We start from the raw sequence: 14,350 nt of genomic DNA on the forward strand, positions 1-14,350 counted from the left end.
TGGAGAAATCCTATTTTTCCATCAACTGCTCCAATATTCAATTCCTGTTCCTCCACAAACCCACAGCCACCACCCCACCAGCAACTGAAAATTCCTCTGCTCAGCAACTGAAGCCTCCCCCACACCACAACCCTAACCGCGCCCCCCTCCGCCCCTCCCCTCCAAAGCTCTTGTACCCACTAAATCTTCACTTCACTGTTGTATGAAGTCTGAGACATTAAAATGGGGTCACATGGGAAAAATCTTTGGAAGCAATGGTCTAGGAAATCTGCAATTGTTTTTAAGAAATTTTGAAAAGGACTTTTAAGAATTTGCATCAATTGTAAAGGAATAAATTGTAATTTTATTGGATAATAAGAAACACTGCTACATGTGACCTGGTGATTCTTGACAAATAGTACCAACAGGAAGGAAGTTAAGATGCAGAAAGCTATGCAGCCAGATGCAGAGAAGACAGACAAAGAAGCTACTGCTCTAAAGAAGATAGGAGAGCTGGCAGCAGAAGGCGATCAGCACACAAATGCAGACACAAAGAGAAAGCAGCCAGGGATCGGAAAAGGAATGTAGGGTTCATGTAAGGTGAAGACAGCAAAGGTCTCTACGAAATGGTCAGTTTTCTTTTCAATAGTAAGAAGAAAAGTAGAATTCCAGAAGCCCTTGGAAAGGCGATGTATGAGCAAGCTAAAAAGGACTAAATCCTAAAAAGCAGTGTGAATAGCTCTGGCCTGCAAATGAACAAAGAGTTTGTATCAAAGGACCAGTTTGTGTACCAGATGTGCTGGTCGGTCGGTCGGTTGAAAAGGAACACTGGAAAGCTACGCAATCAACACTGATGTTACTCAAGTGAGAGAGGACTCATTGACATGCACCTGATCAGTGCTAACTGAATCCAGGAGCCACGGATGGAATATGGCTGCCAGTGAATGTGACTTGAGGGACAAATTGATTGAGTTGGAAAGATTGTAAAGTTCCATGTGTGGGGAGTGATGTGGGGGCTTATAGATGTACCTTTGTTGTATTGACAACTTAAAATGAAATTGACATTTTCATTTGAAGTATCATTTGCCTGTTAATTTTACATTTTAAAGTAAAAGTTATGGAAAGTGAAAGTGTGTTGGTAATTTCTTCATTTGGAGGTCATTTAGTAACTTTGATTAATTTGGTTTATGATTCCCCAATAAGGATTGTATATTTCCACATTCAACTCCATCCATCACAGTTTTGCACACACACTTAATCTACCAATGAGCGTTTGCAACTTTCTACGCTAGTTGCTCATTTAGCAAACGTAGACATAAGGCCCTCAGTTCTTTTATCAAAGTCACTTTTAAATATAGTGAGAAGCTAATGCCCCAGTACAGATCACATTCTGCCATTCTGATTACCTACTCATTTTCACTTCTCTCTGTCTCCTACCTCATAACCAATTCCCTATCTAAGCTAATAGACTGCCTCCAATTCCATGCGTTTGCATTTTTCTCAGCAGTCTTTTATGTAGAACTTTGCCAAATGTCTTCTGGAAGTAAGATCCATATGCAATCCTCAACACTTGTTGCCTCGTCAATAAATTCAGCTTGGTTCATTGGATATGGCTTGCCTCTAAAATTTCATGATGGCTCTCTCTGATCATATATTTGTCCAACTTTTCAATCAATCCCTAATAATAACCTTTAGTAACTTTCCCACAATTGATTAAAGGTCTATAATTTCTTACATTATCTTTCCTAATTTTCTGAAATAATGGAGTGACATTGTCTTTTACCAATTCAAGGAGAATATTCCTGAATGGAATTTTGGAAGATCATGACTAATGATTCAACAATTTTCTCACCTACATCTTTTAATACCCTAAGGTGTTCAGCATTTCATTAGTTTCTCTATCGCCATTGTTTCAATTTGTATGGCTTGGGTTTTATGGTCACTGTTCTTAAGGAGTAAATCAGGCAGCAAATCTTTGGCATCTGCAGATGCACAGTTAAATGAGGTAATCGGGAAGTTGCTGTCTGAATTCCCCTGCTCCTGCAGAAGTTGTGCCCTAACAGTATCTTGCCCAATAGGTTTGGCATTGAAATATATGGAAGGGTATGAAGTTAAACACACTAAACGTGTCAGAAAAAGGCAGGGCTTGCCCATTCAAACCGTAAGTGAATTTCTAACTGCGTGATAAGTCTTAACTACTGTCAAACAACCTACCTGGCTAGAAGATTTACTTATAAAAGTGTGGGGTCTCATTCTCTCAGATTTTAATTATTGGTAACAATTTTAAAAATGTTAAAAATAAAAATGTAATTGAACTTTTTTCTTTCTGTCTCTTTTTATCTCCCTTTCTTATTCCCATCTTTTGTTCACCCTCTTTATTTCACTTTCTGTAAATGCTTTGGCATTGAATTTACTTTCTACCTTATATTTCCTGGTTCAGTGTTTGTATTTCTCAATAAGAATTCTTAAATCTGATTGGTTAACAACAGTGTTCCAATGACCAGCAACGTTCACTGCTGACTGCAAAATCCGGCCCATTGTATCTGGTTATTTGATCCTTCAATTAATTTTAATTTTCCTTGCACTCTGTTACTTATTCTCATCCTCTACCAAAAAAATGTAACTGTTATAGTAAGCCTTCCATTCCCTGATTTCCTATTACTGTATTACTTGTGTCTTTCATTGAAGAGCCCTCATTACTCTTAGACACCCCATTCTTCGTGAAGTTCGAGAACAGAGCAAGCAAAATAGCTTAGAGATACTTTATGGAAAGGTGTATAGTAAACACTGCTCCCTGATACATAGACGAAAAGCAAGAGCAAAGTGGGGTTTTATTTTGTGTAAATTTATACTTCTGGGAGAAATTTCTGCAGGTTGGAAATTGGGTGTCTTAACTCCATTGTTATTTCAAGAGAGACCTCAAGAGGTACCCGGAAACTATAGGTAATTAACTGTATAGGGGAAATCTATGAAATGATTGTGGACAACAAAGGGTGAAACACTTACATAACTACATAACTTGTCAAAATGTGATTACCATGGATTCATGAAAGAGAGTTCATGTTTCACCAATTTGCTAGAGGTTTTTGGAAGTATAATTAACATGTTGGACCAGGAAAGTTCAGTTGTTATTACTCAGAATGCTTTTGAAAATATTCAACATTGGTGATTAATGTAGGTAGAATTAATGTGGTTAATTGGTAAAGTTTAATAGCAGAAAAAAAAACTGAGTCAGACAATGAGCAACAGTGATTGAGACTTTAAAACCGTCTGCTATTTGACACCTCCACTCACTTTTCCAGTGAAATTAAATTCATGAGTCTCTTGTATTCTTCCTTTAAAGTTTATATTTACTTCAGTAATATTGATCATCTGACTGGTTGTTCTGTATAATATATTTACTTTTAATATGCATTAATATTTATTGGTATTAAAAGTGGAATTATTATGGTGGTGTGCTAATCTCCACTAGGTGATCTGAAGGTAATTTCTAGTGTCAGTTAATATTTATACTCGGACTTTCCCTAAGGGGTAGGTTTTTAAGTCTTGTGTGGCTGTCTGGAGGAGAAATGAGGTCAGGGAATGATTCTTTTCCACATGACTGAAACCTAGCACTTTGATGTCGCCTGTGGAAATTTCCATAGGTGTGATTGCTCTCTGCAAAATGGATACAATGCAAATAGGAATCTCAACTTGAGAGGAGAACAAAGCTATGGAAAACAAATAATCACTCATCAGTGTTTTTTCTGCTCCTCATAACGAGTTTTTTGTGTGACTGTCAAGCTTTGTATCCCAGTCACACCCTGATATGACTGTTTGGTCCTTTGGTCTATTCCCATGTGACCTTGAATGTGACAGGAGAAGGGGTCCTCTCACAAATAGGGCAGAAACCCCACCATAAAGGTGTCCTTCAGATGTGATGTTAAACTCAGGCCCTGTTTGCCCTTTCTGGTGGGCGTAAGAGATACCATGGCACCATATTAAAGAAAGCCAGGGGAGTTCTCCAAAGCATCCTGGCCAAATTTATTCCCCAACCCCAACAACAACCTGCAATTAAATAGCAACTTTAACTTAATAAAACATCCCAAGTTGGTTCGTGGGAGCATTATCTAACAAAATTTGATGCTGAGTCACACACGGAGATATTGGGACAGATGACCAAAGACCAAAAGGTTATCTGTCCATTATCTCATTATAGTTTGTAGGAGCTTGCTGTGTGCAATTTGGCTGCATTGTTTTCAACATCACAACAGTGACAACATTGCAAAAGTACTTCCTTGGCTGTAAACTGCTGTGGAACAACCTGTGGTCATGAAAGTCACCTTTTTTTGTGGAAGTTGTTTCTTTCAGGTTTAATAGTATTTGTCGAATTAATTTGCTGATCTCAGTCAGAGTGGAGGCATTATTGCACAAAATCAAATACACCGTTCTCTGTTTAATTAGAGTTTAGAATCAGACCAGTGCTGAATGATTCAGAATCAAAGTCAGCCTTTGAACTGATAATTTCACTTGGTGAAACTTTAATTAAATGCAACTGGAAAGCCATGTGTTCAACAGAAATAGGGTTCTGCTGGTCATTTAGCTGAAAGGAAAAATAACCCCTTCGTAAGGAAAGCAGTTTATGTGATTTTTGGTAAGTTATAAATTTCTCTGTTAATGTAGGAATGTAATAAGGGTCATGTACCAGGATTAAGAGAAAGGAATAAAAAGTGACAAAATATAATGGGAAAGGTAGGATTAACCTGAATACTGAGTTGTATGCATTAGGTATCTGATGTGATTATAAGTTTTATTTTAAGTGTATGGTTAAGTACAGTTGTACATACTACATACTTAATAAATCTATGAAGACTTGGTCTCAACATTTTACATAACATTTGATTAATTCCGAGCAAAGATGGAACATCTTATCATAAACGCACTCTTGAACACAGTAACTCCTGGAAAGTGTGCATGTGTAGATATTTGGTGAGAACAGGGCTAAGTTCAGTTGTGATTTCTTCCATGATTGAACAGTTTACTGAACTGTAGGCCCCATTTTAACTGTCCCTACCTTAGGGAGGCCAGGCAACTAGGGCAATTAAAATATGGTGAGCTATGTACCTGCTCTGATCTTCCTGTCTTCCCACTGTGTCCTATTGACCTGCTCTTTTTAGCAGGGTATTGGCAGGAAGGAAGTGGGGTCAAGCTTTAAATTAGCAGACAGGGTCTGATGATACCCACAAGACCTAATCTGAAATTTCACTCTGAGGCTTGAGTAGGGTGGTGAGGTTGTGCTGGGTGGAGTGGGGTGGGGTGACGGGTTTATGTCATCACCATCGAGTAAACCTGTCAGAAGCCTGATCATGGGCCAGCAAAGATACAGAAGGTAAGCTTTACATTTTATTTGAGATTTCCTTATCAACCAGGAGAGCTTCATAAGGAAGCCTTTGGCACCCCTTGCACCAGGCTGTAAACCTCCCAATTATCTCCAGATCCCTTCTCCCACTCCGACCCTGCCCAGAATCTCCTCCCACACCCAAAATTATGTTGAACAGCTTTAGAATTCCTCCCGATTTTTTTCATAGGCTTTCCCCTTCCACCTCATTCACTGACTGCCAAGAACCATTCACGCCGGTGTCAATATTTTTATTTGGTATTAGCTAGTTAGTGTTAGGTTTCTAATTTTGGATAGTTATTATTAGCTTAATTTTAATTAGGTTAATGATTTTGCTTGTCTATGACATTTTTCTCTTCGAAACCACCTGACCTTCCATTTTCTGTTCACGCAGGTGGACGAACATCTTTAGCCTGTGGCCTCCTGCTGGCAAAAGCCCACTCCTGCCCACCATGCAGTCAGGTTGTTTGACTAACTGGCCAGATGTTGGGTGGAATTCCGCCGAGCTTCATTTAAATTAGACCCCCGCCAACCGTGATCTGCAAGGCCTCCACATCCCTGAATTTGCTGGATTCATCATCCACTATCATATTCTCCCACGCCATTCCTGTGCCCCATGAAAATTCAGGCGGTACTGTTTTGGGTATTGGATAGAATATAACAATTTGGACGAGGGCCCCTGGAATTGCAACATAGGCCTGAAATTTTCAATCGGCGGGCAGGCTCGCCGGGAACTGCCCGCAATTGGCTTCTGTGCCGCCATTTTACACAGGCGGACCAATTAAGGCCTGCCCAGCGTGAGACGCGAGCGGTAGTCAGCACTACCTGTCCGACGGGGGGGGGGAAGAGAGAGAGTCAAGGCCAGCGCTCTTTTGCGCATGCGCACGAAAGAGCACTTCAATCTCCCCGAGGCACAGAGCTGCCTCTGGGAGATTGAAGCGGTTTTCAAATAAATAAATAAATAAATGGATCGAAAATTTATTTGAACATGTCCCCTCATGTGACTGTGTCACATGAGATGGGACATATTTTTATATTTCATAAAATATTTTTATTTATTTAATAAAAGCTTTGGGAAACCTCATCCCGCTCGTGGTTAAGGTTTCCTAAAAAAATGTGAAGATCGCTTGGCCAATCAACAATGACCTTAATTACTTCCTTAATGGCCTTAATAGGCCGTTTAAATATCGACGGGTGTGCAGCCAATTCTGGCGTGCGCCCGCCAAACAATATGTCATGAGACAACGCGATGACGTCGGGACACACGCCCGACGTCATTTTACACGTTGGCATGTCGGGCCCACCCCCACACGCCAAATGAAAAATTTTGCCCATAGATCAGAATCTTAAGGAAAGGAGTTTAAAGGGGAGAAGATTGGGAATAAAAATAAATAATACACTATTAGCATGTGCGAAATCTCTGAAACCAACCAAGAAGATATATATATATATAAGATATATTAATTAGCAGACCTATCTCTTGAAAATGCAGGGGAGTGGGACTAGGTGATTTGCTCCTGCAAACAGCCGGCATGGACAAGATGGGTGAAATGGCCTCCTTCTGTGCTGTAAACATTCTATGATTCTATTTGCCTGCAATTAAATAAAATTTCATATTTTCACATTTTGAAATCTAACACACTTTCCTCTTTGCCTCTCTTCCTACTGACTTTGGGGTTGTGATCATAATCTCTAGCTTCTCGATTGAATGGTTGCTGCCTCTGGCTTCGCTACCTTGTGCTTGCTGTCCAGTGACAGATGTCCCTCATTTTCTGGCTTCTTTCCCCCTGCCACTTGGTACTATTGTTGTCGCTTTCTGATCTCTGTCTTGTGATTAGTGCCCTCTATTTCTTGGCTCTCTAGCTCTCATTAAGGACAGGTATTATACTAATTTTGGTTATTATTGTAGTCTTACTATGAATATTAAATAATCTTGCTGATTTTTAAATAGGCATTGTAACCTTAACAATATCATTGATATTTCTTCCTTTTTTGATACAAAAAGGAGCACAGTGCTTTGGCCATTTTTCTATGCCAATCCAAATCAGATGAAAGTTGGTTAACATGCTAATTAGAAGTTAGTTTTCCCAGGGACTAAACACTATGCAACTTGATAACTTTTCTCTATAAGAGATAAACACCTTGCACCTATTAGACAAAATTTTGCTGTGAGCAGTGATGATTTGCATTTGCCCGTAAACTTTCCATGGGGTTTCGCACAGCAAGTTGCTGTCAGCCGAACATCCAAATGACACAGCACCTTTTACAGGGTGTCTGGGACCTGTGTGAACAGGTAAGTGGTAGTATCAACCAAATAGATTGAAGAAGCACAGAGTCTGACCCAGGATGTGTAAGTTAGAATTGTGAATTCAATGTCAAATCATGCACAGAAAGTAAAATAAAGAGAGGGAAAGAAAGAGCAGATTGAGAGAGATAAAAGAGACGGAAGGAAAGAGTCAAACAAAATTATTTACATCTGTTAAAATTCTCCAACAATAATTAAAATCAGAAGGAATGACCTCCACACTTATTCAAAATTAATTTTGAGTGTCAGAGAGGTTCTTTGGCAGTAATTAAGGCTTACCTAGTCGTTAAAAGGGTATTGAGACTGGAATAACTTTCTGTGGTGAGTTTAGCTCTTGTCTACGATGTCAGTACTTGAACTTTTTGTTGCTAATGCATCTGAATAGGGAGCCATTCAGTGAGATGCTGTTTTATTTTTGTGCATCTTACAGAGGAGTAGCACCTCCAGATTTTCCTGTCTAACTGCCTATGTGTGTTTGTTGGAATTAGTGGTGAGCCAGCCTCATTGTTAATTACACAGTAAAATTTAGCCCCTTTGTTAATCTTTACCAGATTCTGAATAGTCGCTATGTTAAGTTATGCAAGATGACCTACCAAAACGGGAGTGTCATTTGTTCTCTAATTATATATAAATGGATGAACGTAAGTTGTATTGATTGAGCCAAGTAATTCTAATCATACCTATTACTCTGCACATTTCATTATACAATGGAATAGAAAGACTTAAATAGCCAGTCTAGATCACAAAGGGATTCTACATTTACTTCCTATGGCACCTTGAGGTAGTTGTACTAAATGCATACTGCATATTTCATAATCTCCCGTGACCTTCATTGAAGCTGTTATATTCACCCTCCGTCTGAAACGTAATCAGACCCCCTCTTTAATGAGGTTTAGTTTTTATATATAACAGTTTTGTGTATATAGATTTCCATTTTTTACTGTCTGAGAAATTATGTTGGAAAATGTGCAGAAGAGGATGCTTTTGATCAGAAGTATAGAAAGGATGTTGACAATAACATAAACAGCAGCTTAAATTTATATAGCACCTTTAATGTAATAAAACATATCAAGATGTTTCACAGGAGCATTATAAAATGAAAATAGGATACCGAGCCACATAATGAGATATTAGGTCAGATGATCAAAAGCTTGGTCAAAGAGGTAGGTTTTAAGGAGTATCTTAAAGGAGGAAAGTGAGGTAGAGGGGTGGAGAGGATGGAATTTCAGAGCTTAGGGCCAAGGTAACTGAGGGCATAGCCAGCAATGGTGGAGCACTGAAAATGAAAGGTGCTCAAAAGGTCAGAATTACTGGAGCGAAGAAATATCGGAGGGTTGTGCGGCTGGAGGAGATTCCAGAGGTTGGGAGGGGAGGGGCGGGGCCACGAAGGAACTTGAAAACAGGGATGATAATTTCAAAATCAAGATGTTGCTTGACTGGGAGCCAAAGTGGGTCAGGAAGCAAAGGGCTGATAGGTGAACTGCACTTGGTGTAAATTAAAGACACCTACAGCAGAATTTTGGATCACCTCAATGATAAGTTGAGGTTTAAGTTCAAATGATTTTTAGACCAATACTAGACATATCAGGAATCAACTTTTGGAATTGTAGGCGCTTATAGGCGATTAAAATACAAACACCAACAAGGCCGCTACAGAAATTTACAGTACAATAGAAAAATCTCCTTTTGACTTGTACCTAATATCCCCAAGAGTGAATTCTTGACTTGGGGCTCTGAAATGCTTGCTACTGTATGTCTTGCCCACTTCTCCAGCCCAGTGGGTTGCCAGCTTGGGCTGGGGTTGGGGTTGGGGGTTGTTGGGGGGTGGGGGTGGTGGGGGGGGGGGTCCACTTGCCTAGTGTGGAATGGCACTGGCTGTGAGGGAGGTGGGGGGTTCAAGCTTGCCAGTAAAGGGATGTGTTGTTACTGTACCTCCCTGACCGAGCAGGCGGAGGCGGGGGAAGGAAGGAGAGAAGCGAGGCAGGGCGGAGGTGCGCGTAAGCGCAGCCCCGGAGCAGATGAGGCGGCCGAGCGGAAAAAACTGTTCACTCAGGATACAAAAAAAAAACAAGAAAAAGGTTCGAGAGCTGAGAAGAAAGAAAAAAAATCCCCTCCGTCTCTATATTGACGCAATTTTACCACAGAAAGCAATGGAGAGCGCAAGAACAAGGTGAGGGGTCCGTTTATTTTGTAAACGTTTACTGGATTCGTGTAGCGACGTCAAGACAGAAGGAAAAATGTAAATGTACCTTCTTTGTTTGTGAGTATACAAAGTGTGAACTGGAATAAATTCTCCCTGGCGCAGTTAGCAGCTGGAGTGTTTGTTGTTTGTTGTGTAAAACTGGTAGAGGTGTCATGGAAGGTTTTAAAAAAGGGGATATTTTCTGGTTCTGTTCGCCTCCAATTTCTCCTGTTTTCACATCCATCCAAATTATTGTTATTATTATTATTATTCGATGATCAAAATATCGAAAGAAAACATTTTGTGCGAGCCCATTGACATCTCTTTTTAACATCAACTCCCCACTATTTGACACAGTTTTCACACTTGCTTGACTGAAGGTGAGAGTTTTAAGTGCACTTTAATTTTGATTCATGGAAAGAGGGGTTGGATGGATCAGCGAAGGGGGTCGGGGAGCAAACTTGGTTTGTTTTAAACCGATCCCGTTTTTGTGTAAGATGAGTTGTTACTGTCACATGGGTCGCCACAGTGGACTTGGTCAGGGCTCCCATTCCTTGCACTTTCATTGCTGGCTGATTGCTAGACTTGTCTTGTCATTAACACGCGTTTGATCAAGCGTACTGAAGGGTGAAAATAAATACTTCCTTCTTAGCCACATTAATCCAACAAGGTTACACAAACCCGCAATCGGTTAAGACTGATTGATGATGGTACAGGACTCGATCGTGTGGACCCGATTAAGCAGTTGCTTTCATTGCAATGTTGTGGATAATTTGACTCTTACAGCTTTTTTAAAAACAATTCTTGCAGGTGCACAATTTTTTGGCCTGTGTAACTTTTTTAAAATATAGATTGCTAGCAGATTACAGCTAAACTTGTTTTGCAATTCTAAACCTCTTTCCAGTTAGAATTTCAAGTTGCCTTCTGGTGTTGACATTGAACTATTTGGCCCCTTGGCAGAAGCAGCAACAGATTTATCCTTCTAGGGTTGGGGAGGGGGAACAGGACACAAACAAAAGACTTGCACTCAGGTTGTGCTCTTCACAACCTCCAGACATCCCAAAGCACTTTACAGCCAATTAAGTACCTTTGAAGTGTAGTCACTGTTATAATGTAGGAAGTACCCAACCAATTTGCACACAGCAAACTCCTGCAAGCAGCAATGCATTAATAACCAGACAATCTGCTTTTCTGATTGACTGAGGGATAAATATTGGCCAGTGCAGCAGGGATAAACTCCCTGCTCTTCTTTGAAATAGTGCCAAAGGAACTTCTGCATCCACCTGAGCAAGCAGGTGGGACCTCGGTTTAACATCTCAGCTGAAAGGTAGCGCTTCCAACAGTGCAGCACTCCGTCGGTTCTGGAGCATCAGCCTTAATTTTTGGGCTCAAGCCCCGGAGTAAGAGTTGAACCCACAACCTAGTGGCAAACGTGCTACCAACTGAGCCACAACTGACACATAAGTTGGGGGTGAGGGAATGGCGGGGGGGTGGGTGGGGAGGGGAGGTGGAGGAGAGAAGGAAGAGATTAAAAAAAAGGGACAAATTGCATCCATAAACATCATTAAATCAAACAGCGAAACTGAATAAGTATCGCGGTCTATGATAGTGGCATATTACTCTCCTCCATGCACAATCCTCCCAGTGCAAAGTGCAAACATGACCACAAATGGCTTTCCTTTCCTGCTGCAAATATGATAAGTCCCAGTTCTTAAACAATGTAGAGACTGCTTTTCCCTGGGGCAAAGTTTATCTTCCATTTGCTGGTTGTGACGAATTGGTTTTGCAGGATGCTTCTTCTTTGTTTATTTCCCAACTCTTGAGTAAGCACTGGCAGTAACTGGCTGTCATGTAGAGGGGTTGGATGGTTGACGGCAGCCCAGTTGGGGGAATGCTGCTCATGTCTTTACATTTGGTTTGTGTTCTGCTACCAGTGGAAAAGTTAAAGTGGAGTAGGCCCTGGCTGCACTGCACTGCACTGCCACCATAAAACTCACACCCTTGGGGCAGTGCAGCCACTATCTGGAGTTCAGTTCTCGGTTATATAGGGCTCAAGCTTTGAATGGGAATAATAACTGATATGCCCCTTTCGATTTTTATTGTTTGCTCTTTCATTATAAAAGATAGTGACTGGTTCTTTCTGGGGCACATGATTCATAAATGCCACAAACCCTCCTACCAGTGTCTTTAAGCTCTTTGATTGTGTGGTTGTCATTAAGTCCCAACCCATCCTCACCCAATGTTTACATCTGTGCACTTTATAGCAAAAATTATCAGTTAATGATCATGAAGGTACTCTTGGTTAATTTTCCTCTCCTAGTTGAGCCCAACTGTAACTAACACCCTCATTGTCAACCTGGCTGAAAACATGGACTCAGTCCAGACTAGATATTGAATCAGAGAACTGCTAAATCTGGCTGACCCAGTTTTGTACCATGCTTTGAATTTACAGACTGGCTGAATCACTGGGGAACAAATGAGCAAGGGTGGGCCATTCAGCCCCTTGAGCCTGTTCTGCCATTTAAATAGATCATGGTTAATCTGTACTCCGACTCTATTTATCTGCCTTTCATCCATATCCCTTCATAAACTCTGCTAACAGTTCTAATTCTAACAATTTTGGCCACCACACTTCAGAAAGGACATGAAGGCTTTTGAGAGAGTGCAGAAAAGATGTAAAAGAATGGTTCTGGAAATGAGGGACTTCAGTTAAGTGAACAGTGGAGATGCTGGGGCTGTCCTCAGAGAAGAGAAAGGGGAGGCAGTGGCATAGTGCTTTTGTCACTGACGAGTATCCCAGAGACCAGGGGTAATGCTCTGGGGACCTGGGTTCAAATACCGCCATGGCAGATGGTGAAATTTGAATCCAATAAAAAATTTGGAATTAAAAGTCTGATGGTGACCATGAAACCATTGTTGATTGTTGTAAAAACCCATCTGGTTCACTAATGTCCTTTAGGGAGGGAAAACCGCTGTCCTTACCTGGTCTGGCCTACCTGTGACTCCAGGCCCACAGTAATGTGGTTGATTCTTAAAAATGCCCTCTGAACAAGGGCAAATATAGGTGGACAATGGCTTGGTCAGCGACATCCACATAGCATCAATGAATATAATAACAAAATATAAGAGCATACAAAATAGGAGCAGGAGTAGACCACACAGTTCATTGAGCCTACTCTGCCATTCAATATGATGATGGCTGATCTTGGGCTTCAACTCCATTTTCCCACCTGCTAGAGGATGGTTACAACACAGGAGGCTGCCTGTGGACTTGATCCCTGAGAGACCAAAAATATGTCTATCCCAGCCTTAAATGTATTCAACAATGAAGCATCCACAACCTTCTGAGGTAGAGAATTCCAAAGATTCACAACTCTTTGAGTGAAGTAATTTCTCCACATCTCAGTCCTAAATGATTGGCCCTTTATCCTGAGACTGAGCCCCTGTGTTTTATAATCTCTGTAACAATCTCTGTGTCTACCCTATCAAGCCCCTTCAGAGTTTTGTGAGTTTCAATGAGATCTTCTCTGATTCTTCTAAACTCCAGAACATATAAGCCCAATTTACTAGCCTCTCATCATATGACAGCCCCCTCATCACAGGTACCAATTTAATGAACGTTCAAAAGCTTGAGAAGAGATTTGATAGATGTGTTCAAAATCATGAGGGATCTGATCAGAATAGAATAGAGAAACTGTTCCCATTGGCTGAAGGGTTGAGAAACAAAAAACACCGATTTAAGGTAATTGGCAAAATAAACAAAGGGGACATGAGGAAATGTTTGCAATGAGGATTTGGAATGCTCTGCCTGAGGCTGTGGTGGAGGCATATTCATTTGTGGCTTTCCTGAAAGTAAAAAAATAGCACAGCTATGGGGAAATGGCAGGGGGTGGTACTGGGTAAGTTGCTCTTGCAGAGAGCCGGCATGTATAAGACAGGCCAAATAGCTGCCTCCTGTGTTGTAACCATCCTATAATTTTATCATCCTACAAATGTCAACTAAATCTTTAAAATTTTAATTGAGCCATCGTTCAGTCTTTTGGAGAGAGAATTCTACATTTACACCATCCTTTGCGTGAAAAAGTGTTACCTGATTTCAGTCCAATGTCCTAACTCTAATCTTAGAAATTTGCTTCTTGTTCTGAATTTTCCCATTGAAAGAAATTGCTTCTCTGTATCCACTCTATCAAATCCTTTTATCATTTTAAACACCTCACATCAGGTCACTCCTCAACCTTCCAAATGCAAGGTTTATACAATTTGTTTTAGTAATTTCTTCCCTTAATCCCTGGAATCATTTTGGTAAATCTACACTATATGGCGACTAGGGCCAGTGTATCCTTTCCAAGGTGTGGTATGTGACCTAACCAAGGCTCTGTACAACTAAAGCATAACTTCATCGCCATTGTGTCGCAGTCCTATTGAGATGATGGCCAACATTCCACTCACATTTTTGATTACTTTAGGTGCTTGAGTGCAGGATGGGTGTGGCCTAGGTGAGAACCAT

At 40.7% G+C, this 14,350-nt stretch overlaps 1 long non-coding RNA gene across 1 annotated transcript in view; it reads left to right on the forward strand.

The window, feature by feature from the left end:
- Positions 1 to 9,680: 9,680 nt before the first annotated feature.
- Positions 9,681 to 14,350, forward strand: part of LOC144673771 (uncharacterized) — a 117,237-nt gene continuing 112,567 nt past the window's right edge. The window contains exon 1 of the long non-coding RNA XR_013574421.1: positions 9,681 to 9,831. This is a non-coding gene — a long non-coding RNA (uncharacterized LOC144673771). The remainder of the gene's footprint in view (positions 9,832 to 14,350) is intronic.

The sequence above is a fragment of the Cetorhinus maximus genome, chromosome 3 (genome assembly GCF_964194155.1).
Source record: "Cetorhinus maximus chromosome 3, sCetMax3.hap1.1, whole genome shotgun sequence".
NCBI classification, from domain to species: Eukaryota; Metazoa; Chordata; class Chondrichthyes; order Lamniformes; family Cetorhinidae; genus Cetorhinus; species Cetorhinus maximus.